This window comes from Stegostoma tigrinum, chromosome 3 (genome assembly GCF_030684315.1).
Source record: "Stegostoma tigrinum isolate sSteTig4 chromosome 3, sSteTig4.hap1, whole genome shotgun sequence".
In the NCBI taxonomy this organism is placed as follows: Eukaryota; Metazoa; Chordata; class Chondrichthyes; order Orectolobiformes; family Stegostomatidae; genus Stegostoma; species Stegostoma tigrinum.
Genome location: NC_081356.1, coordinates 7322968 through 7350055, shown reverse-complemented (window position 1 = coordinate 7350055; position 27088 = coordinate 7322968).

Genomic DNA, 27088 nt, shown 5'->3' with positions numbered 1-27088 from the left:
CTCCCATCATCACTGTTGCTCCAGTTAACAATTCAAATTAACATTACTGGAATTCTAGTGGGAAAATTGCCAAAAGGAACAAAGAGTCCAAGGAATTTTGGTGAGCTCCATTTTGGTGTGGAAAGCTGGTGAATAGCTGTGTTGACTCATTTTACTGCCAAATTAAATACATGCCTTGGTTAGAAACCAAAACCGCAGTGAAGTGGTTTCGGAACTTGAAGGCCCTTTGTCATCCTATTGGTTGTTCCGAGTAGAATTTTCATTTTTGAGGGTATGTATGAAGGCGGGTGGGATCTCCATTCAGAGCGGGCCAAGTTTTCCCACGCGATGACATTACTGTCAGCTTAATATGCATTCATGCCTGAGGAAATCTCTAAACTTTATGAACCCTGGGGAATAAGCCACGCAGCTCCAACTAATGTGTCACAAATTGAAAAGGCATCTGGACAGTAGTTCACTGTCTGCAACTCAGGAACATCACTTCACATTTAATCATCAACTCCACCCACCGCTGGAAATGTCAGAGAGCAGAAGGAATAATGATCACGTGCTTTAGCAATACTTCCCGAGAGGATTTCTTGAAGATTATCCAGGAGAGACAGAAAGATCTTTTCCCTGTGATGAAAACAAGATGTCACCAGCAACTGACAAATTCAGCTGGACAGAAGTCCTGTGGAGGTCAGTACCCATGGATGGCTCAAAGCAACTTGGTTTCAGAGCCATAAAATAATGAGAGATGCATTGCACCCTGCCAGGATATGTATCACTGACTATGCAATGCTTCATTCTCTTGTAAGTTTGAGGTAGTTTTGCAAGATTGTCATTGTAGAGGACTGTCACATAGAAAGTTTGGCATCAGGTATCTCAGTCAGATACCTCAAAGAAACAAAGAAACCTACAGCACAGGAACAGGCCCTTCGGCCCTCCAAGCCTGCGCCGATCAAGATCCTCTGTCTAACCTGTCATCTATTTTCTAAGGGTCTGTGTCCATTTGCTCCCTGCCCATCCATGTACCTGTCCAAATATATCTTAAAAGACGCTAACGTGTCTGCATCTACCACGTCCGCTGGCAACGCGTTCCAGGCGCACACCACCCTCTGTGTAAAGAACTTTCCACGCATATCTCCCTTAAACTTTCCTCCTCTCACTTTGAACTCATGACCCCTAGTAGTTGAGTCCCCCACTCTGGGAAAAAGCTCATGTGTAATCAACATGCCATCTCATTGCAGCTACCAATGTAGCAAAGTTCTACTGACTGTCACTTAAATACCAGGGGTTACCCTTAAAATCTAAAATGAACTACAACATTCAGCAGTGAAATAACTCTGCAGAGGCTGGTATCCCATCACCAAGTCACTGTATACTAACATGTGCACAATACTTGACACTGATTGAGCTTCCTCAGAGCCAGCTCCCAGAATGAAGAGAACCACTGGCTCTCCTGTTTATATCTGTCAGCCAGGGCTTTATGACTGGGCCAGGTTAACAGCCCCAATCAGGACACTCATATTCTATGAGGTCCACCTGACCGACTTTGTTACAGTCACTCCAAGCAGTTCATTTATGATCAGGTGAATAAAAACTCATCTGTACTCAAAATGTACACAACTGACTCTTTTTCACCATATACTTCTTTAGGACAATGACAAATCATGAAAGTTGGGATTGGATGACAGTAATAAAGAAGCCATATACAATTGTAATAGGTCTTTATCAGAGTCTACCTTGGATGTCATGTGCACCTTTGATCTCTATATTTGTGGAAGGATAGACTGGCACTGGATCAAGTTCACAGAAGGTTTACTTGTTTGGTACCTGAAATCAGCAGTTTGTCCTATGAATGAGACTGATGAAATTGGGCCTACATTTCCTAGAAAAATGAAAGGTTACCTCACTGAAATATCCATAATCCCAGAAAGTCTTGATATGATACAAGTTGGGTATTGTTTCCTCTAACTGGGGATTCTAGAGCAAGACAGCACAGCTTCAAGATAAGGGGCATTTGTTTGCACAGAGATGAGGAGAAAATTCTTTACTCACTCAAAGTGTTATGACTCTTTGGAATTGATGACTGAAGAAGTTTTTGAAAGCTTCATCATTGAACACATTCAAGGCTGAGAAAGACAAAACTGTCATCTCTAGTGGACTCACAGGGCCTGAGGTGTGAGTGGGGACCTGCATCATATTAACTGGCTAAACTGGCATAAGGGGCCAAATATTCTACTGTTTCTCCTATTTCCTGAAAGTCGGTTAGCTCAGTTCATTGGTTGGCTGCAGCATCCAGGATTCAACATCGAGTTCAATAATTTTTGAGTCTGATTCTGTCCTTCCATGTTTTATACCCAACCCCAACACCTGGTCCTGTCATAACACTGGTTGCTTACAACACAGCCTGCCCATTCTCTCCTATCCTGAACTCTCTTTATCACTTACTCAGTTCTTCTTCAGTCCTATCCTACTATCAATAACCTGCTTGTCTAACTATCCCTTTCAGATCTCTCACTCTCTCTGAATTTCATCTCCAACCATCTGCTTATTTCTCCTCCCACAACCCAACCTCATCTTCGGCATAAATACTACTTTTTCCTAAATGCTATCAGTTCTGATTGAACATCACAGGAATCAAAACATGAACTCTGCTTTCTTCCTACTGATGCTTCCAAACCATATGATTTCTGTTTTTGTTCAGAATGTCTGATTTGAAATGCAGATTGACATCAACAGGGTGAGTTCAATTCTTGCACCAGCTGAGGTTACCCAAAAGGAATCTCCTTCTCAACCACTTCCCTCATGTGAGCCGTGGTAACCCTTAGGCTAAACCACTATCAGTGACCCCTCTCCAACGAGAGAGCAGCCCTGTGGTCTGATAGGGCTATGGTAAGTTTACTCCGGCATTCTGAAAAGAAATAATTACTTGTTACCATCCTTTGATGTTGCTGACTGGCTAGCCAACGTACAAAATGGAATTCCTCTTCATTTCATTCCAATAATACTTTATAGCCCAAACTGAAAATCTCAGATGGAAACTCATTTCTGATACATTGCTCATGCATTAAAAAAATATTTCTGAGTGGCTAGTTACAATAGAAAAAAATACTGTCAGAGAAATTCAACTTTAATTATAGTATTTATTGTTGTAAAACTATTCCAACGTAATGAGAATAATCAGTCCATGGGTCCACCTGGAGTACATGGATTAGAATGGTTGTACCTTTTCACTGAACGTTTTCCATTGTGATATTGAAAGAAAGAGAACTTCTCATTGTTACAAGAAAATAAGAAATGGGAGCAGGGGTAGGCCAAGCACACCCTCAATCTTCCTCTGCCATTCTCTAAAACCATGATAGATCTGCCACAAGCCTCAACTTTTATTTTGTGACAGTAACTCCCTGATCACAAGAATTCTAGATATTCACTACTCGCTGAGAGAAGAAATTCCTTTAAATCTCAGTTTTGAATAAGTGCTCCCTAATTCTGTAACTATGTCCCAATTTCAAGATTCCCCAACTAATGGAAACATCTTTCCAATGTATACACCATTAAGGCTCTGCAGAATTATATGCGTTTCAGTAAGATCACCCCTCATTTTTCTAAACACAAATGTATAAAAGACTAACCTTTTTAGTCCCGCACAGTAAATCAACACCTTCATTCCAAGAAACAGCCAGGGGGAATTGCTTTAGAAATGCCTCCAATGTCAATATAACCTTCCTTAAATATGGGGCCAAAGCCATGTACAGTACTCCTTGTATCAGTGATAATGGGAACTGCAGATGCTGGAGAATCCAAGATAATAAAATGTGAGGCTGGATGAACACAGCAGGCACAGCAGCACCTCAGGAGCACAAAAGCTGACGTTTTGGGCCTCCCCACTGCATCCCAAAACCAGTCCAACCTGTCTCTGCCTCCTTAATCTGTTCTTCCTCTCACCCATCCCTTCCTCCCACCCCAAGCCGCACCTCCATCTCCTACCTACTAACCTCATCCCAACTCCTTGACCTGTCCATCTTCCCTGGACTGACCTATCCCCTCCCTACCTCCCCACCTATACTCTCCTCTCCACCTATCTTCTTTTCTCTCCATCTTCGGTCCGCCTCCCCCTCTCTCCCTATTTATTCCAGAACCCTCACCCCATCCCCCTCTCTGATGAAGGGTCTAGGCCCGAAATGTCAGCTTTTGTGCTCCTGAGATGCTGCTGGGCCTGCTGTGTTCATCCAGCCTCTCATTTTATTATCTACAGTACTCCTTGGGCAGCCTTAGCAACTCGCTGAAGAGTTGTGGCTTCGCTATTTTAAGCTCTAACTCCCGAGCAATGAAGACCAACATTCAATTTGCTTTCTTAATTACTTGCCATATCCATGTGCTAACTGTTTATGCTTCACACACATGAACACCCAGAAATCTCTATGCTGCCCTTTACTTGGAATCTCTCTCTAGTTAAATAATAGTCTGCCTCCTGATTCACCCTATCAAAGCACATGATCTCATATCTTTCAGCACTAAACTCCATCTGACATCTTTTGCCAAGACACTCAGCCTAAGTATACCCACTTGTAGATTCTTTATATCTTCATCACAATATGCACTTTCACCTATTTTGGATAATCAGCAAATTTGGTCTCATTACTATATGCAACTTGCTTCCACATCATTAATATAGATGATAAGCAATTGGGTCCTGACTCCAGCCATTCTGCAGGAAAAGTTGGATCAGAGGGTGGAGGCACATTGTGATAGAGGGACTCTAATGTGATTTTAATGAGGCAGCCTGCAGGATAGTGATGATAGGCATGTGCATTCAGATGTTGAGTGCATTGACTGATGGACAACTCCTGTCATTGTTGAGGAGCAGATTAAGTCCAGTTGCAAATCGGTAGTGAGGTTCATGCAGAACCTACCCTTTCCACAGCCTCTGCTCCATGCCCCTGTCATCCTTCATACCCTGAGGTACAGTAACTGGGTATCCATGCACCTGCTGCAGCTTTCATGGAGACAAGGTCAAATCCTCTATGAGGATGCAGCAAAGTTTCCTGCCCAGTCCAGGAACTCAGCACAACACTTTCCAAAACTGTCCATGGCAATTCAGAGACTTTCCAAAAGCAGAAGCAGTACCACATGCCTTCTTACAAGTTAGGAGTCAAATAATAAGACCAGAGGACCATAAGACATAGGAGTGGAGGTAAGGCCATTCGGCCCATCGAGTCCACTCCGCCATTTAAATCATGGCTGATGGGCATTTCAACTCCACTTCCCTGCACTCTCCCCGTAGCCGTTGATTCCTTGTGAGATCAAGAATTTATCAATCTCTGCTTTGAAGGTATCTAATGTTCCGGCCTCCACTGTGCTCCGTGGCAACGAGTTCCACAAGTCCACCACTCTCTGGCTGAAGAAATGTCTCCTTATTTTGGTTTTAAATTTACCCCCTCTAATTCTAAGGCTGTGCCCACGGGTCCTAGTCTCCCCGCCTAACGGAAACAACTTCCCAGTGTCCACTCTTTTTAAGCCATACATTATCTTATAAATTTCTATTAGATCTCCCCTCAACCTTCTAAACTCTAATGAGTACAATCCCAGGATCCTTAGCCGTTCATCATACATTAAACCTACCATTCCAGGGATCATCTGTCAATCTCCGCTGGACACGCTCCAGGGGCAATATGTCCTTCTGGAGGTGTGGGGCCCAAAATTGGACGCAGTATTCTAAATGTTAGATTGTGTCCTTTGTACAGCTGAATCCATACTATTTAATGCATGACAAGCAAATAGCTTGAATAGAATTCCCCGATTCAACTTTCTAAACAGAGTGCCAGATGAGCTGATGCTGCAGTTTAACATTCTGATCATAAAAGCTGGGAGGGGACAAGAGGAAGACACAATGTGAGCATCTTTCTCAGCACTGAGGATCTCTGTGGGACCCGACAAAAGTACTATGTATTCCTTTCTGAGCACTCCCAGCTGCCTTTCAGAGGGCTTTCTCAAAAAATACTACAGATTCAAATGACCTGTTGAAAGTTATTCAAGCTGTACTGGAGATGACAGCCTTTCATATACTTTACAGAGAGAACTGTGCTCAGGTACAAGTTAGAAGTTTCCTTGTGGTTGGATATTTGCTACTAATTTACCCACTATTCTTCAGACATTGTCCATGACAGTAAACTGACTGTTTATACTCGGAGAAACTGTTCACCCATGTCTCAAAGTCATCTTATTTAGTTAAGTGTAATACTTGATTACTGTGCCTAAAAATAATGATTTGTAAGTACACTGTAACCTATGTAGTTGATGAAGGGGCAATTTGTCCAGCTTTCAAATGAGCATCTTTGAATGGCTCAGAGTTCTGAATGTTTTTTCCTATTCTAGTGATACAAATTTTCCACATGTGTGCGTAATGTCCCTGTGCAAGGCATATCCAGTATATAATAAAACATTGCAGAGTTCATTGCAGACTCCTTTCAGCACTGCAATATGTGGATCAGTTCAGCTCCCTGGACTGGGAGGTATTCTTTTTGTTGTACCTTTTTATATGTGCCCATGGAACTTGGGCATTGCTGGCTGGGCCAGCCTTTAAGGCCATAAGACCACAGGGGATGAATTGGGCCATTTGGCCCATCAAGTCTACTCTGCCATTTGATCATGGCTGACATGCTTCTCAGTCCCATTCTCCTGCTTTCTCCCTGTAACCCTTGATTCCCTTACTAATCAAGAAACTATTTATCTCTGTCTTAAAGACACTCAATGACTTGCCCTCCACAGCCCTCTATGGTAATGAGTTTCACAGATTAACCACACTCCGGCTGAAGAAATTACTTCTCATCTCAGTTCTAAAGGGTCATCCTTTCACTCTGAGGCTGTGCCCTCAGGTCCTAGTCTCTCCTGCTCATGGAAATGTCATCTCCACATCCATTGTAACCAGGCCTCTCAGTACTCTGTCAGTTTCAGTCAGATCCTGCTTCTCCCAATCTCCTAAACTCCATCAAGTACAATCACAGAGTGCTCGACCACTCCTCAAAAGGCAAGCCCTTCATTCGGGGAGCAAACTTCCACTGGATACCCTCCAATGCCAGCACATTCTTCATTAGATATGATGGTCAAAACTGCTCACAATATTCCAAACGAGGTCTGACCAGGACCTTATACAGCCTCAGCAGTATATCTCTGTTCTTGTGTTCTAGTCTTCCTGAAATGAATGCTAACACTGCATTTGCCTCCCCAACTGCCAAGTGAACTTACATGCTAACACTCAGAGCATCATGAACTAGGACTCCCAAATCCTTTTGTACTTCAGGTTTCAGAAGGTCAAGCTAACTCTCTTCTGCTTCCCTCCCTTTTTAAACAGAGGTGCTAAACAGATAAATAGAAAGCGGGACATAACACAAGCGCTTCATCGGAGGCTCACTGATGATGTTACCTAGAATGGTGATGAAACGTCTGAAAACTAACCTTCCAGCTCAGCGAGCAAACTCACATGCAGAAACTCAACCTGAGCTGCAAATCTTCTCAAAACTCGCTAGAGGTGCCATATTAGCCACTTGCCAGTCCTCTGGGACCTTCCCTGAGTCCGGTGAATCCTGAAAGATCACACCAATCCATTTACAATCTCCTCAGCTATCTCCGTTAGAACTCTGGGGTAGCTCATCTGGTCGCGCTGATTTATTAATCTTTGGACCTTTCAGCTTCTTGACCATCTTCTCCTTTCTAAGACCGACTGCCTTCACTCTAACCCCTTTCTGTCTTGAAGCTCTGCTATGTTACTGGTGTCTTCCACCATGAGAACTAATGAGAAGTACTTTTTCAGTTCCTTCTTTCTTTGTTCTGCATTACTACGTTTCCAGTCTCATTTTCCAGCAGCCCAGTGTCCTCTCTTGTCTCCCTCTCTCTCTTAACTTTTAGATATCTAAACAAAAGTCTGACAATCTGTCTTTTATATTCCAAATTAGCTTACTGTCATAATTCATCTTCTCCCCTGTTATTTTTTTTTAGTTGCCCTCTGCTGGTTAAAAGCTTCCCAATCCTGTGGCTTCCCATTAATCTTCACCACATTATATGTTTTGCTTTTGCTTTTTGATGTCCCTGACTTCCCTCTTCAGCTGTGATTGCCTCACCATCCCCTTAGAATGTTTCTGCTTCCCTGGGAAGAATTTCTGGTGTGCATCCTGAATTACTCCAAGAAACTCCTGCCATTGCTGCTTCAGTCATCTCCGCTAGACTCCCCTCCCAGTTAACTCTGGCCAGATACTCCATGGGTCTTACAGTTGTTTTTACTCAATGGTAATACCGTTACATGTGATTCCAGCTTCTCTGCCTCAAACTGCAGGGCCAATTCTATCTATTATTGTACTGACCCCTAGAGATTCCTTCAAATTGAGATCCCTAATCAGGTCTATCTCATTACACATCACCAAATCCAGATGTGCCCCTCCCTAATTGTTCTACCACAAGCTGATCCAAAAATAAGTCTAGTAGACATGCAACTAATTCCTTTTCTTGAGGGCTACTACCAACCTAATATTTCCAGTTCATCTACATATTGAAGTCCCCCATGATTATTGTAATAGTGCCTTTCTTACATGCCTTTTCTATGTCCCAATTTCTTTTTCCCCACATACAGATTACTGCTAGGAGGTCTGTACGTAACTCCCACCTTGAGCTTTTTGCCTTTATAGTTCCTCAACTCCACCTACACAGATTCTACACCTTCGACTCCATGTCATTTCATGCTATCAATTTAATTGTGACCAACTAGGCCACTACGCCCCCTCTGACCATCTGCCTGTCCTTTCAAGTGTAGCCTTGGATATTTAGTTCGTAGCTCCCTGATTCCCTCACAATCACATTTCTTTAACACCAACAATATTGCACCTGCCAGTTTCAATCTGCACCACAAATTCATTTACTTTCTTATGCTCACAGCATGGATTTAAGTGCTACACCCTCAGTCCTGTGTTGACTGCCCCTTTTTACATCTGGGCCCTGAATTTAGATTCCTGACCCTTTCCATTTTCCCTGTTCCTTATTGTCCATCCCTAATTCCTCTTGAAAAGGTGCCAGTGGTGAGCTGCCTTCACAAACTGCTGCAGTCCATGAAGCAGATTCATAATGCTCGTAGGGAGAGAGTTCCCGGATTTTGACCCAAAGACACTAAAGGAACAGTAACAGAATTCCAAGTCAGGATGGTGAGTAGCTTGGAGTGAAACTTGCAGGTGATGGTGTTCCCATGTATCTGCTGCCCTTCCCCTTCTAGGCAGAAGTGGCCATTGGTTTGGGAGATGCAGTCTAAGGGTGTTTGATGGGCTTCTGCAGCATACCTGGTGGATAGTACGCATTGCTGCTATTGAGCATCAGTGCTGGAGGGAGTGAGTGTTTGTCAAGCTGGTTGCTTTATCCTAGTCGATGTCAAGCTTTTTGAGTGTTGTTGGAGCTGCACTTATTTAAGCAAGACAGGAATGTTCCATCACAGATAACAAAGTGTGGAGCTGGATGAACGCAGCAGGCCAAGCAGCATCTTAGGAGCACAAAAGCTGACGTTTCGGGCTTAGACCCTTCATCGTGAGGGTCTAGGCCCGAAACGTCAGCTTTTGTGCTCCTAAGATGCTGCTTGGCCTGCTGTGTTCATCCAGCTCCACACTTTGTTATCTCGGATTCTCCAGCATTTGCAGTTCCCATTATGTCTGATCACAATGTTCCATCACCCTGCATATTTGTGCCTTCTAGATAATGGAAAGGCTTTGGTAAATTAAACGATGAGTTACTGGCCCAAAAATTTTAGCCTCTGATTGGGTCATGTAGCTACAGTACTTATACAGAGATTCCAGCTCAGATCTCAGTCAATGATAACCCCAGCACGTTGCTAGTGGGGAATTCAGTGAAGATAATACCATTGAATATCAAAGGGCAATGGTTAAATTCTGTTATGTTGAAGATGGTCATTACCTGGTCACACCAGGCATTGTCAGTGAAGTCAGAAAATGTTGCATGAATGGTAAGTGGGCATTGATACACAAGGCAACATTTTGATGAATATAACATAAAGTGACATTAAATATTTGAAATAAGATAAGATTCTATTCTATGGGAGTAAGCAAAGCAGCAGGATTAAGTTTAGATTTCATCAGCAAGGAGTCAGCACAATTACAGTGTGGCCAAATGGTCTCCTGTTGTATTATAACCTTCGAAAGCTCTATGGTATTTATGTGTGATATTTAATATTGATTAGAATTAGGGAGTCTGCTAGCTTATTCTTGAAAGTCCCTCCGCTGCATAATTCACTCGTTCTTCACCCTCCTGGTCTATGCGTCCAGTGTCACTCTGGATTATTTTTCAATAATTCACTGACACTCATTAGGTTTTCTTATAAAAATAAAAATCATCTGGAGCATTACTGAGCTATGTACTTTATCAGATCCTGTTCATGCTACCTTTATATCTAGTAAACATCATTCACTACATTCTTTTTATTTGTTAGGCATTTAATGTAACTTTGTAAAAAAACAGAACTGACACAAACAAACATACCGCTTGTGTCCTTGGCCACAGGGGGTTCGATGTCGGTAAATCTTCTTCTAACAAGCAAGCGCAGGGAAAGAAATACCTTACAGCATAATTGGGTATGATTATCCATCTCTTTGTATCACATTCAAAAAGAAGGAGCTTTTTAAATTATTGATGTTTGCAAATGTTATTGATTACGAAACAATTTTGCAAAATCAATATTACTGGGAGAGAAGGTTTGATGAGATATTTGCGATTTACTATTTATAATGTTCAGTGTGTGAAATAGATTTATTTATTACTGATTTATTTCCTGAGTGTTAAGCATTTTATACATGCACCATGGCTTTTGAAACAGAGATATATGTAGAAATGTTAGTCCCTGAAGCTATTATTTATAATCTGGCTCTGGATTGACAAGAGAGGTGGAGACAGTGGGAGGGTGAGTATGAAGGAAAGTACTATTAATCTTCCAAGCACATTGATTGCATAATTAGAGGGAGCAGGAATATCAGAGAAATTCCTGCAAAAATAATGATGATTTCACATTGTAACTCTCCCCTCCCACAACCCTCCGCACTACCACGAGCCCCACAACAATTTGAGTTGAAGAAGCGTTTGCCACATATTTCAGTCTTGCTGCAAAAGTAAAATGACTGTCTCACCATGAATTCCTCCGTTATTTCTTATGCAATTACTGGATTGACAATGTTAAAATGAATTAATTTTAGCATATCGGTTTAATTATTTTCCTAAAGCTTCTGTAAATGAGTTGCTTCACGATCTTGATATGTCACTCAATCCGGGGGGACCTGAAATTGATCCCAGAAAAGCTCAGCAGGTCTGACAGCATCTATGGGGGAGCGAACAGAGTTAACATTCCGGGACCGGTGACCCTTCCTCAGAACTGATGGTGGCTGGGAAAACATCAGTTACATGCAGAAAATAAGGAGGTGGGTGGGGGTATGGAGTAAAGGATAGGATAGAGACCAAAGAGATATCAGTGATAGACAACATGGTTTCGTGCAGGGAAGGTCATGCCTAACCAACTTGATAGAATTCTTTGAGGACATGACAAAGTTGATGATGATGGAAAGGCTGTAGATGTCATATACATGGGCTTCAGTAAGGCGGTTGATAAGGTTCCCCATGGCAGGCTGATGGAGAAAGTGAAGTTGCATGGTGTCCAGGGTGTGCTAGCTAGATGGATACAAAACTGGCTAGGCAACAGGAGACAGAGAGTGGTAGTGGAAGGGGGTTTCTCAAATTGGAGACCTGTGACCAGTGGTGTTCCACAGGGATCTGTGCTGGGACCACTGTTGTTTGTGATGTATGTAAATGATCTAGAGGAAGGTGTAGGTGGTCTGATCAGCAAGTTTGCAGATGATATGAAGATTGGTGGAGTAGCAGATGGTGAAGGGGACAGTCAGGGATTACAGCAGAATGCAGATAGTTTGGAGAGTTGGGCAGATAAATGGCAGATGGAGTTCAATCTGGGCAAATGCAAGGTGATGCATTTTGGGAAATCTAATTCTAGGGCAAACTATACAGTAAATGGAAAAGTCCTAGGGAAAATTGATATACAAAGAGATCTGGGTGTTCAGGTCCATTGTTTCCTGAAGGTGACAACGCTAGTCAATAGGGTGGTCAAGAAGGCATACGGCATGCTTTCCTTCATTGGACGGGGCATTGAGTATAAGAATTGGCAGGTCATGTTACAGTTGTATCAGACTTTGGTTTGGCCACATTTAGAGTACGGTGTACAGTTCTGGTCGCCACATTACCAAAAGGATGTGGATGCTTTGGAGAGGGTGCAGAGGAGGTTCACCAGGATGTTGCCAGGTATGGAGGGTGCCAGCTATGAAGAAAGGTTAAGGAGGCTAGGATTATTTTCATTAGAAAGATGGAGATTGAGGGGGGACCTGATTGAGGTCTACAAAATCATGAGGGGTGTAGACAGGGTGGATAGCAAGAAGCTTTTTCCCAGAGTGGGGGACTCAATTACTAGGGGTCATGAATTCAAAGTGAGAGGAGGAATGTTTATGGGAGATATGCGTGGAAAGTTCTTTACACAGAGGGTGGTGGGTGCCAATAACTCATTGCCAGCGGAGGTGGTAGACGCAGACTTTTAAGATGCATCTGGAGGGGTACATGGATGGGCGTGGAGCAAAGGGATACAGACCCTTAGACAATAGATGACAGGTTTAGACAGAGGATCTCAATCAGCGCAGGCTTGGAGGGCTGAAGGGCCTGTTCCTGTGCTGTAATTTTCTTTGTTCTCTTTGTTCTTTGAGAGAGAAAGTTAGTTGGACAGACAAAGGAGTTGCTAACGATCAGGCTGGGAGGGTGAATAGTTGTTAATAGCCTGATCGTTAGCAACTCCTTTGTCTGTCCAACTGTCTTACTCTCTCTTTGGGCTCTATCCTATCCTTTACTCCTTACCCTACCCACCAGCCTATTTTGAGCATATAAACTGATGTTTTCCCAGCCATCATTAGTTCTGAAGAAGGGTCACGGGACCCAAAACGTTAACTCTGTTTTCTCCTCCACAGATGCTACTAGACCTACTGAGCTTTTCCAGCAACTTTGTTATCGTTCCTGGTTTACTGCCTCTGTAGTTCTTTTGGTTATTAAATTGCACCCAGAGCTGTTTTCTTCAAAGTTTTAATTGTAAAGAAAATATTACTCTCTGCTGCCTACCATCTATCTTTAATTCTACTCTATTTCTTTCACACTTTTTGTCATTTTATTCAACCCAATTTCCTTTTCTATGTTGAAGTTGTTTCTTTGGCTATCCTAGATTTTGATTGGTTAGAAAACCACTCTTCCTAGTAGTACCCAAAAGCCCTGTTGACCACTGGACTCTGTTATCAATAAGCATTTCCTGAAATTTGTGGCTCAATAATAATTTTGGAAAGCAGGGTGAAGTAGAACAGTTCTGGGACTTGCTACACTCTAGCCATTTCAGAGATAATTTTTAACAGTTTGGAAGGAGATAAGTCAAGAATATCAAATTAAGGTAAGCCTGTATGCACATCCCTATTGATTGAGATGCAGTACTTGAGGCGATTACTTGTTTCATAATAGATGATTAGGCACACAATCAGTGCCTTTAGACTGCAAAACCCATCCACAGAAAGAAGTATAATTTTTTTTGAAGTGTAAATCAGTTATCAAAGCTGAACCTTATGAAAAAAATTGAAACATTTTTCATAGTATGCACTTTGTCATGAGCTGGCATTAGTTATTGAAAGTTTTCTGTTGACAAATTCAAATTTTACAACCTCTATCTTGCCTCCAGTCAATTTATGCCTTTGGAAATAGTTACAAGCCTAACTGGATTAACAAGACACTTAGAAGTCCTAAACCATTTGGAAAACTATGTGCTTAGCAATCTATCCAGAGCCATTTAATAAATTCTGTAGAACCAGCCCATATTATACAGTAGGGATGTTTAAAATGCTAACACATATTCAGAGAGCCATAGGGCTGTACTGTACAGAAACACACCCTTTAATCCAACTCATCCATGCTGACCAGATATCTTATATAAATGTAACCCCATTTGCCAGCAAACCCTTCCTGTTCATACACTCATCCAGATGCCTTTTAAATGTTGTAATTGTATCAACATCCCCCACATCCTCCAGCAGCTCATTCCATACACGCACCGCCCTCTGTATGAAAATGTTGCCCCTCAGGTCCCTTTTAAATTTTTTACCTCTCACCTTAAACCTATGCTTTTTAGTTTTGGACTCCACTACCCTGGGGAAAAGAGTGTAGACATTATCTTTGATGTGCATTCATATCTTAATAGCTGTAGGGGAGGCAATGGCCTAGTGGTATTATTGTTGGACTGTTAATCCAGAGACCCAGATAATGTCCTGGGAACCTGGGTTCATATGATGCCATGGCAGATGATGGAATTTGAATTGAATAAATATCTGGAATTAAGAGTCTAATGATGACCGTGAATACATTGTCGATTGTTGGGGAAAATTCAATCTGGTTCACTAATGCCCTTTAGGGAAGGAAACTGCCATCCTTACCTGGTCTGGTCTATGTGTGACTCCAGACCCACAGCAATGTGGTTGACTCTTAACTGCCCTCTGCATAGTTAGAGATGGGCAATAAATGCTGCCTAGCCAGCAACACTCTAATCCCATGAATAAACAAAGGGAAAAAATATTTACATAATAATCATTTGATATTTATCCATTAACCAAGCTGAAACACGTTTGAGGTGATCAATTTTTTTTCATCTATGAATACAAGAATCCACATTAGTGATTTATATGGTATTAATGAACTGACCTACAATGTATAAAATGCTCCATTTGAGAGTACTAGCTAGTACGTACAAGTGATAGATTGCCAAGTATCTGTTCATCATTTAGTGTCAATTTTCGCACTAACAACATCCATTTAAAACTCAAGACAGTCAATTATTCCAATTACCCTAAGTGTTCACAAGTTCTAAACATTAAAGCTCCATTTTGGGTTGATCCTTACATCTTGGCCAAGTACTATTTTCATCAGGTTTCATGGGGGATTATTCTCTGCAAAGCCCAGCGGGCTTTCACACATGATCAACATACTAGCTACCTACCACCCACCTATGGTATGCCTCTCAACTGATGCCAGCCCAAGTCACCCACTGATGGTAGTTGGATGAAACAGTCACTGCCTGGCTATCCTGGTGTTTAACAACAATCCTGGTATTGGCATCATGTTTGAAACACTTTGTTAACTCCTGGCATTATGGATCTGCCCTGCAGTCTCCACACTCTGACAAAATGTCCAGCTGTGCCCAAATCAGATCAATGACCTTCTCTGTTCTGCCAGTATAAAGGCTAACATTTTCTCTCTGCTACTTCATGCTCACACTGTCCTTGACTTTGCATTCACTTCCTATCAAGGCTCATGCTCTAGCACTTTCACTATTGCATGCAGTATCTTCCCTCCATGTGCCTATCCACCACAAGCACCCACACTACTAGCTCTGCATGCCCTCTGTGCTGCCTACTCTCTCACTCAGGACACCGCACCACTTCTCCCCCACCTGTACCAGCACTAACAGCTGAGCCATCCTCTTTCAACTCACTCAATTCCTTCCTTTCTCTCATTCCAGGAGAAAATGCCCAGAATAGAGCTATAAGGGTGGTAGAGTGCCCAACATTAAGCTCCACGCCTTCATGATCAGCTGATCTTGGCCCTGGCCAGCGAAGACCAGATTTTGTGTATATGTAGCATTGTTTATCGATGTGCTTTTCCCCTATTGCTCCTGCTGTCTACTTAATTCTAATGAGCCACAACTTACACCCCTTTATCACATCATTTTCTCTATCAGATGTTGCAGGTACAAGAGGCATATCTACAATGGCCATGTTGAAGAGGGACACACCGTGGGCGATGTTGTTCTCTGCTGCTGAGGAAGACAGGCCAGATCCATCAGAGGAATCACCAACAAGGCTGCCTCCTGTGTCAGATGCTGACCCCTCATTGGGCACTTTACCCCGATGAAAGTTGGGAGCAGCTGCTATTCACTGCCACATGTCCGCAGTTGGTCAAGGAAGAACCAGTCCAGGCCTCTGACACTCGGAGGCCTGTAGGAGACTAGGCACCTGCTCAGCCCCAGGCATGAGGGGGTCCCCTGGCATCGAAAATCTGCAGTTTCACACAAATGTACAAAGAGACACTGTGGCAGCAGGCAGGATTGTTCAGGGGGCACAGGACAACCAAACACAAAAGGTGAAGGAATGCAGTGATCTGATTGAACCCTGCTTCCTTGGGCATATGATCATCTGGCTGGCTCCATTGGATATTTTAGCAGCTGCCATGGAGAGCCAGGTCTAGCAGCACCAGGGTCAGCTGGATACAAACACAAACCTGCATCCCCAGTACCCCAGACATTGATCTTCAGCATCAATGACAAAGGGAGATGATGGTCCTTGATCTCACTTCAAGTGGCCCTGCCTCATAAGGAAGCAGGCAGTACATAGAAACTCCCAGTTGGAGGAGGAACCACACCTCGGCCTCCAAGAGCTCTCCTCTCAGGAAACTCCAGATGTGTGCAGACTTCTACAACCACTCTGCCTTTCAACATTAGCCCCATGGGAGCTCAGACTGAGGAAGGTGCACTTAGTATACCTCAGTATACCCGAGCTCAGCTATTGAAAAGCCCATAAAGTGCATGACCAGTTCTCAAAGACCAATGTCATATTGAGTTGCTTTCTTTCTTATTGCCATTCACACCACATCCCAGTGTTCTGACTTCAATCTCAAAGTGAAGCTTCTTTCCAGCAGCGCTGTCCGTTAATAAAGCTGCCTTTACTTTCAGTGGACAGGCCCCCAGACAGATTGTCACATATCCCTGCCAACCCCTATCAACACCCACTGATCCCCTGAAATGACTGAGCTACATAGCCCCAAATAACAAATGCCCAAACCTTTGACTGACATCTAGACAGCTCCCTGAATGCATCCTCACAATTCCCCAAATGGTTCGCACTGGACTCACAGGTTTGACTGTGGCCCATTACCCATATATATATGGACCACTGCCCATGACCATCCTGAAAACCTGTAACAGAGTCAGACTGATACTGGCACTTGATCTTGGCTTAGTACACCAGGACCCCTGATGGGTCGTGCCTCCTCGGTGAAGATTACTCCCCTTAGATTTAAGAGACGTGGCTGTTCACTTGAAGCACTTTTTTTTGTATAAGTCACTGCTGGCTGTGAGATTGATCAGCATTGACCCATACAGCAACATGTTCACCCACTTGCCTGATGACTGCTGATAAACGTGACATGATGCCTGACTTTCCATCTGCACTGAATGGAGGTGATGCAGTAATTCTGTGAGCTTTTAGGCTTTAGATGATGTGGGGGGTGGGGAATGTAATGTACAAAATAGGCAGGGCAAGGCAGAGAGCCTGTTTGTGTCAGGTCAATGTTAAGTGAGTGAGTGTTAAGAGAGCAGGGGAGCAGTACTGAATTGCAGACTGGTTCAATAAGTGAACAGTAGCTGGCCCATGTCAGATATCAGTGTCCACGGGTACTTGGTCATTGTCTGTGGTCATGGGGGGAGTGAGCGGCAAGCTGGTATTGCCATGTATTTGCTCTGACTTTCACATTTTGAATTGTTGCCATCGCGTCTCTATCCAGTGCATGGTAGAATAGCAAGCTGCATCTTAATAAGATGAGATTTGGTGATAATGAGCATTAACGATAATCCCTAATAGTAGGCCTCCCAACACTGAGCCACGAGAATCATCTATCAATGTTCAGAATATTGTTAGAAAATGTCGCTGCCAACATCAGCAAAGGCCACAAGTTCTCAGCACAGCCCACATGGTTCAGGGCCCGAGAATCTTTTTCTTCTGACTGAAGTTCCCTCGCCTGTTCACCAAATTACACTATCAGCTGAACAGGTAATGTAGAGGTGCCTGGAATCCAACCCATAATGTCAATGGTAGAATGACACATTCAGAACTGAGGAAGAAGTTTGATAACAAGAGCAAAATGTTCCCCTGATGACTGGGGACGTTTATTCACTGACTGATCACAGATGGCCCACTCACGTGGAAAATTCCCAGTCTACACTGAATTAGCTGAAGGCAGCTGGGCTCCCACTGCACTCTGGCCCCTGCTGAGAAGATAAACTTTACCCCTCTACCGTGTACTGAGGTAAGGCAATGCAGTAGTTCCATGAGCCTTTAAGCTCTGGCTAAGAGGGCAATGCGGTAGAAATGTTAAGATGTGGTCTATCCTTAAACAGAAATCATTTTTATTCTTTTGCTAACAAACACTTATTTATTGTATACCAATCTGACACTTTTTTTGCTTTAATGCGCACTATGTTACATGTATTCATATTGCCATTGAGTTACTAATCATGAACTAGTGCTCGTGTACTTAAGATGCTGACTGCTGTCTATCTCCTTTCTCTAGTCATCTCGCCACATAGCATGGTATCAACATTTTTTTTAGGAATGAAGCCTCCCCCATGGAGAGGCTGGACTGTTTCCTCTCATACATTTGCTGGCAGCTATTATTGCAGGTTCAAATGATGAGGGCAAATCTTCTTCAAATCAATTGCATATAATAATCTGTGCAATATTTTAGCTGTTTCTGTTGCAATTGTTCTAATTAAACTGGGATAAATGGTAAAACAAAGCACAATCTATCATTATTTGTCAAATAAACAAAATGAAGCGGAGAGTTTTTGAAGTGCACTGCTGAAATATTAGGTAAGAATTCTGAATAAGTGTCAAGTCTGCTACTCGAGCCAACACATTTAGAATTCAAAAATGCCTAGCACCATTTGACACTACCATTTCTCGATAAGATAAAAATGAATAGCTGAGATCACAGAGAATGATTAAGTGCCTACAATACAGTGCTTGGGATGACAGATGCTGATGATTGCAAATGGCCTTCAATCAAAGTGTTACAATCAATGTGCCATCAGTCTGTAACATTATGGATCAGAATATTTAAAAATATGTTATTGTGCTGGAAGCACAGTCAATACATCTCACAAGGTCTGTTCATTTTTTTGTGAGCACCGTCGAAAATAGATACAATTAGAGAGTGGCATTTGCAACATCAGCTGCCAGATATTTAATACATTCGTACCACTCAACCCCTTTTGGATTAATGACTCCATTGAGATAACAGGCACAAGAATACAGAAATGTGCTAATTATTGTTGTTTCACAAATTCCATATTTACTGTGTTTACTGAGTCACCAAAAAGAGAATCCATCAATTATTCTCTTCAGCTGACAATCTGACAATGACAACCAATAGCAAGCCTTACAGATCAGAGCTGCCATGTTTACATGCTGATTCTCTGTCCACAGTTTTAGCAGCAGCATTAACCCATTTAAAGGTAAACATTGGGTTGAAGTAGTCATGCAAGCCATGTTACAGGGCTATGGGGTATGCATGGTAAGTGCTCATTCACCAATATTGGACACAAGCTGTTGGAATTGGATTGGTCAGCCTCAGCACAGAATCATACAGCACAGAAACAGACCCTCCAGCCCATCTTGTCCATGACAATCAGCTCACCAAAAATGAACTAGTTCCATTTGCCTGGATTTGGCCCACATCCCTCTAAACCTTTCCAAATGTGTATCTGCATCTTTGGTAACAAATAAGTTAACAAAGTAAGAAATTCCTCACCTCTTTGAGGCAAGGATTGTGGGTCCACTGGCTTGCTTAAGCAACACGGATTTTAAAATTAAAATTGCTTCAGCTGTACATTATCCCTGTGCACTTGCAGCACAGTTCATGATTTGACAAGTGCCTGCATGAAACAGGAGTGGAGAGACTGACAAACATCGCGTAAGAAGCTCTATCATTTGTTGACATGTTGAGAATTACATGTTAGTAACTTGACTACATGAATGTGGTGAATTATAGCTAATTATGTTGCCAGGTTCATTTTGTTGTGTTCTCCTTCAATTTCATTGGTTAGCTCAGTTGGCTGGATGACAGGTTTCCAACAGAGAACATCATCAACAGTGGGGTTCAATTTCCACACAGACCAAGGTGAACATAATCAACTCTTCTTCTTAATCTCTCCCCTCACCTGAGGAACAGTGACCCCCAAGTTAAACCACCAGCAAACTTTCTCTTTCTATATGAGAGAGAGAGAGGGAGAGAGAGACAGCATGTCTATGGTTTGGTAAGACTTTAAGGAGTTTACCCATAACTTTTTTTATTTAACACTGTCTATTGTGGCATTCTTGTTTGTCACTGGAGATGCAGGACTGACAGCATATTCCATCAAACTCATTATTGATGCCCTGAACTAAGAGGTGGACCTCCTGGGGGAAAATGCATTTATGGCAAGCGGCTTGAACTCAGTCACATTCAGCCCAAAAATTACTTTGTAAAACTTAGGAATAGCTGTGATAAAGTCTTCTTAACAGAGATCTGCAATGTCTGAGCGGACTTGGAATCACACAAGCAAGCCATTGAGATGAACTAAAAGAGTCTAGAATGTACAAATACGATGTAGGAACACAGCTAGGAGTGACCATCACCAGCAATCTGTCCTGATGCACCCATGTTGATACAATGGTCAAGAAAGCACAGCAACACCTTTATTTCCTCAGAAGACCAAGGAATTTGGCATGTCCATAAAGACTCTTACCGATTTTTATAGATACACCACAGAAAGCATTCTATCTGGGTGCATTACAGTTTGGTATGACAACTATTCTGCCCAGGGATATATTAAATTACAGAGAGTTGTGTATGCAGCCCAATTCATCATGCAAACTGACTTTCCATCCATTGACTCCATCTATACTTCTCACTGCCTTGGAAAGGCAGCCAACATCATCAAAGGCCTCTACCACCATGGTTATAATCTCTTCCAACCTCTTCTATTGGGCTGAAGATACAAAAGCTTAAACACATGGACCAACAGATTCAAGAGAGAAGCTTCTTCCTCATTGATATTGGACTTCTAAATGGACTTCCCAACTTTCAAATCTAATGTTGATCTTGCTGCTTGTTAGCCTTCTCTGCAGCCATAACATTGTATTCCTCGCTGTTTTTACTTTACACAGTTTGTTGGGTATGATCTACCTGTACTGCACGCAAAAACAAAGCTTTTCACAGTACCTAGGTACATGCTACAATAATTAATCAAATCAAACAAAAACTTTTGGTCTATCACTGACTGGTTTTGACCAGCCTCTGCCCTGAATGACTTCTCATTCTTGATGATTTCAATTTCTTTCTTATTTCATCATGCTGTTCCTCCTCTAAGTTCACTCCTCCCTTAATTTTGCTACCTGTAGAAACCCATGAACCTATTGTTATGGACACCCTTTGGAGCTTGCCATCACACATGTTCCTCACTGCTCTTGTGCTGAGTGTGGCGAGAAAAGTCATCTCTGATTTCTTTGCTTCTGAGTCATATAATCAAATTCCTCAGGAGCTGCCAGCAAAATACATCAGTGGAGCTATGATACCATCTCAGGAAATATCGAACAAAAGAATGTGCTAGTCACATAGTAAAGATATGCATGCAATTGATCAAATAGAGAGGGATTTAACATGAAAGGATCATTTTCTGCAAAAAGGAAGATGGTGTGCCTGGTCAGTGTGTATCGCTGAAATGAGGTCAACATCCTGAGGTGTAACTTGTCCAGATGAAGTTGAAACTCTTTCTCTAGCAGGCAAGGTTTCAAATTGTAATTTTAACAAATGTTTTTTTTCTAGGCCACCTGCAAAGTCACGGTTGGCTAAAAATCTCATTATGAACAGAAGGTTTAGACGCCACACATGCAGAGTTAATTGGGTGTGGATTGGAAAGCTAACATTTCGCTCAGATTGCTTTTGGCCTTTTGTTGGAATCTACACAGGAAACAAATCTTCCCATCTGACACAACTTGAGGCTTTCATTGCTCAACAGGAGGCCTACTCATCTCACAGTTATCTGGTCAAAAGCCGCATAGCCAAACGACACAGTTGTGTTAGAAAGAATTGCAGAAATACTTGCAAAAATATAACACTTTCAATGATGCTGCGGCACCTTAAAGCTCTTTATTTACAATAACATACTTCTGAAATATCATTAAAATTGTAAGAGAACTAACATAGCCATCATTTTGCGCACAGCAAGCTCCCACAATCAGCAATTGATGACTTAACAACCAAAAATTTAGCGATGATTTTGATTGAGAGATAGGAGACTGATGAAGGGCCATTGTCTTTTCCCCGCACTGGGAGGGTTCTGCTGCTGTGCAGCAAGACAACCGGCTAAAACTTGGTGGCTTCCCAGCAGGGTTTCCGAATGGACTTCCTTGGCACCTGCTCCACGGGCCACAGTGGACTCTGCCAGCAATAATGGTTGCTGCACAGCATGCACGACTGTTGCACCGTGGCATCCCTGCCAAGATGGTGGCTCTGACTGAATAATTAGCCATTGCTGGCTATGTGCCACCTCAGGGTGCTGCCACTCACCAAAGTGAGATCAGTCACACTTTTGCTGTGTTGGCTTCAGCTCATACCTCTCTGACCCAGAAGTGCAGTTGCCACTAACTGAGTCACTGTCAAAACTTGTTCACAGCTGGCTGGGCACTAAACATATCTGCTCTGAGGCTTTCATGATGCACCAAAACATCTGGATTGTTAGTTTGGTGCACAAATACACAAATGCTTTTGGGATGAAGTTCTGCCTCACTACAGTTAATCTGCATGTCTTTAATAGAATCCACCTAATCTTCAGTTCATTCATAATTCTTTCATTAATTACAAAGGAATCAGAATTGGGTGAGTTCTGTAAACAGTGTATGACTCACCCAAGTAACACAACCAAAGTTTTATGCCAACGTACCTCCTCAGACAAAGAAGCATTTTGACATACTAAAGATACTCAAAGTTTGAAACTCTCTTCCATTAATGCTAGTTCAATTAATGTTAAAGCAATAGTTGATAGATTTTATCATCCGTAGTATTAAAGAATAGGGAGCAAATGGGGATATGGTGAAGTGTGACGTTCCCACAGATACATGGGAGTCACTGGCCCAAGACCATTGAAAGTGGAGGAGGGGCATCCCAGAAGGCGCTGAGTGAACAATTTAAGAAATGTAAAAGCCAGGTGAAAATAGCATAAGGGGCACGCTGCCACACCAACATCTCACCCACCCCTTCCCATGACGACATTCTGCCCCAAATGTAGTAGAGCCTGAGGCAGCTGTCTCTGTCTGTACAGCTACCTACGGACTCACTCTGAAAGGGGAAGAGAGTCATCCTCATCTGTGAGGGGCCACCAATGATAGGAATAAGAATGCCACACAACATTGATCGCGTTGAATGCTTTGATGGACTAAATCCCAATCCTTTGTTCTCTCTGTCTTCCATTATGCAATAATGTATGTAATTAGTATTAAAGGAGAAACATACCTGCTTGGCTGTGTTAGTTACTTTTGGTTTAATTTGCCTGAAATGGACCAAGTCAGGGCCAAAACTAAAGGAATTTCAGATACAAATTACATTCAGCTCAAGGCAAGTTTCCACAGCCCTCTGCGCTAATTTAAAGACCGTTGTCTCAGGAAGTAGTCAAACCTGATCAATTTAATTACCGTCCAAGTTTTCGCTAAATTCACCCACTTGATTGCCTCAGCTCTAACATATAAACTTTTTGGTATAAGTGAATTCAGAAAAACCTTTAAAAAGCTCTTTACGTGTTAGTTTTATATTAAGTTATGAAAGAACTAACATTATAGAAGTAAATTGTTCACGATAATTTTGGAGCAATTTTCAGTTATTTGAAATCAGGCCACTTAGGTTTTGAATTGATTAAAATACATAGCTTTTGTAACAAAGTCATTTCAATTGTTGTGATTGAAATCACATTACTTTTACAATATGAGGAATTGCATTAAAAAATTAAAAGTCTAATATCATGCAAATTTAATCGAAGAAATCACTCATTGAACGAATGTAATAATGAGTGCAAATTTCCCCCAGATTGCCAGCGTTCAAGGAGAAAGTATGCAAAGGTTTAACACTTCATTAAAATATGGTACCTCCAACAAATCATTAAAATCCACTGTCTCCTGATTTGTCACTTTGGATTATAATCTCAAAATTTCATATGGGGCTCAAACTCAGACAGCAACTCATTCAAGGAAAGAATACGAACAACAAATGACCAAATAATTTGCAATGATTAATTCAACACTTTTAGAACATCTGCCCGTTATGAGGGCATTTTAGCCAGTCACTTGACACATAATTGTCACGTACCTGACCTGCTACACTTCCTGTCAAAAAGCAGCACAAGATTAAAATAATGGGATGAAATCCAGAGCTTGATGGCTCCTGCTGCCATTTGAGTGTTGAGCAGTAACAATGAGGTAAGAAAAATTGTTTTGTGAAATGATATTTCTGCTGTTTGCTTCAAGTTAATCTGAAGCGATTTACAGTCTGAGCAGAGAGCAGTAGCCAGTGCAAAAGTTATAGGAAGAAAAATTGGCGACATCAACTAAACACACATCAAGTTCCCCATATACACTAATGACCACAATCTACTTCACCACAGACTTCATGATTTACTTTGATTTACCATGCTATTTGTTCGATTTTTAGACCTGGAAGAACTAAACCAAAACCATTATCTTCTGCGTGTGTCACACTCAAGAATGTTGCTATTAATTCACCCTCTTCCGAGCATCCCTGTAGTGCGGAAGCAGGCCAAATAACCTCCCATCCAAACCCAACTCCCTATCACTGTAAGATAATAAAATGTGAGGCTGGATGAACACAGCAGGCCAAGCAGCATCTTAGGAGCACAAAAGCTGATGTTTCGGGCCTAGACCCTTCATCAGTGCTCCTGAGATGCTGCTTGGCCTGCTGTGTTCATCCAGCCTCACATTTTATTATCTTGGGTTCTCCAGCATCTGCAGTTCCCATTATCTCTCCCTATCACTGTAACCCTACATTTCCCATGGTTAATCCACCTAGCCTGCACATGCCTGGACACTATGGGCAATTTAGCATGACCAATCAACCTAACCTGTATACCTTTGGACTATTAGAGGAAACCGGATCACCCGGAGGAAACCCATGCAGACGCAATTGCCCAAGGGTGGACTCAAACCCTAGTTGCTGGTGCTATCATGCAGCAGTGCTAACCACTGGGCCACCATGTCCCTGATTGTCAAAGCCCAGCCCAGACTAATTGGAACATCAGCATCTTATTTCAATGATTATCTTCTAGCCACATTGCCTCTCCTTCATTAAGATTATTTTCCTTTATTCATTCACAGGATGAAGGCCTCACTGGCTAAGCAACATTTATTGCCCATCCCTAATTGTCCAGAGACAACCACATTGCTGTGGGCCTGGAGTCGTATGTAGGCCAGGCCAGGTAAGGACAGCTGTTTCCTTCGCTAAAGGGCATTAGTAAACCAGATGGTTTTTTCCAACAATCAACAATGGATTCACAGCCATCATTAAATTCTTAATTCCAGATATTTACTGAATTCAAATTTCACCATTTACCATGGAGGGATTTGAACCCAGGTCCCTGGAATGTTGCCTGGGTCTCTGGATAAATAGTACAGACATGATATCACTAGGCCATTGCCTGGACTGATTCCAGCAGGGTAATATTGATTCATTTACTTATCAGTCTCATTAGTTCAGTGAAGGATCATTGATATCTGTCAAAGTCAGAATGATAAGTGGCTTGGAAGGCAATTTGTATGTGTGATAGGTATACCGGCAGGTATGCTTCTGCTGCCCTTGTGCATCTATATGAAAGTGGTTCTAGGTTTGGAAGGAGTTTTCCTTCCATCTCCCAGTGGTGGACCCTTCATCCTGTGCTTTAGTGAATTTCTGTAGTGTATCTCATAAATAGTACACCCTGCTGCTACTGAGCATCAGTGGTTTAGGGAGTGGACATTTGTGGATGTGGGGCCAATCAAGCAGGATGCTTTGTCCTGGATGGTGTCGAGCTTTGAGAGGGCTGTTGGAACAGGACCATTCTATGCATAGGGGGAGTATTCCATCGTGCTCCTGACTTGTGCCTTGTAGATGGTGTTCAAGCTTTGGGAAGTCAGGATGCGAGTTAATCACTGCAGTATTCCTAGCATCTGGAATGCTCTTGTAGCCACAGTATGTATATGATGAGTCTAGTTGAGTTTTTGGTCAAAGGTAACTGCCAGGATATTGATAGTGATGGATCCAGTGATGGTAATACCATTGCATGTCAGTGGGTGGTGGTAATTTGTCTCCTGTTGGAGATGGCCATTGCCTGGCACTTATGTGTCATGAATGTTACTTGCCATTTGTCAGCCCGAGCCTGGATATTGCCCAGGTCTTGTTGTACTTGGGCAGGGACTGCTTCAGTATCTGAAGAGTCACAAATGGCACTGAACATGGTGTAAACATTGGTGAACATCCTCATTTCTGACCTTATGATGAAGTGAAGATCATCTAACTGAATGTGTTCATGTGTGATCTGGTGTCAAACTATTAGAAAGTCACTCCTGCAAAATAACTTTGAGTATTTTACTGTGTTATTGTAGATCTGAGTTGTTGTTGTTGAATGAATCAGTGACTGTGCTTGTTTTTTGTTCATGTGTGATGTCACAAATGCCCACCTCATCCATTAAATAGTGTTTCTCATTGATTCTCAGTAAGTAACCTGCTGCAGACTCTTAACCAACAACTAAGCAACTTAATCATCTGGAGACAAGGCAGAAGGCCACCCTCAAATAACAAGACCAAGAGGCAAGGACCCGTTTGACAATTCCCCATCTGCAAAGGATGATGCGTCCACAATCCAAGGATAGAGAGATCACAAAAACAATGGCATTATCATTAAGGTGGTACTTGAAGCCAATTACCGGGATTGTAGAATCCCTGCAGTGTGGGAAGAGGCCATTCAGCCCTTCAAGTCTGCACTGGCCCTCTGAAGAGCAACCCGCCCAGACCTACCTCCACCCTATCCCCGTAACCCTGCATTAACAGCGGCTATTCCACCCAGCCTGCACATCAGAGGAAACTGGAGCACCCAGCAGAAACCCACGCAGACATGAAGAGAACATGCAAACTCCAC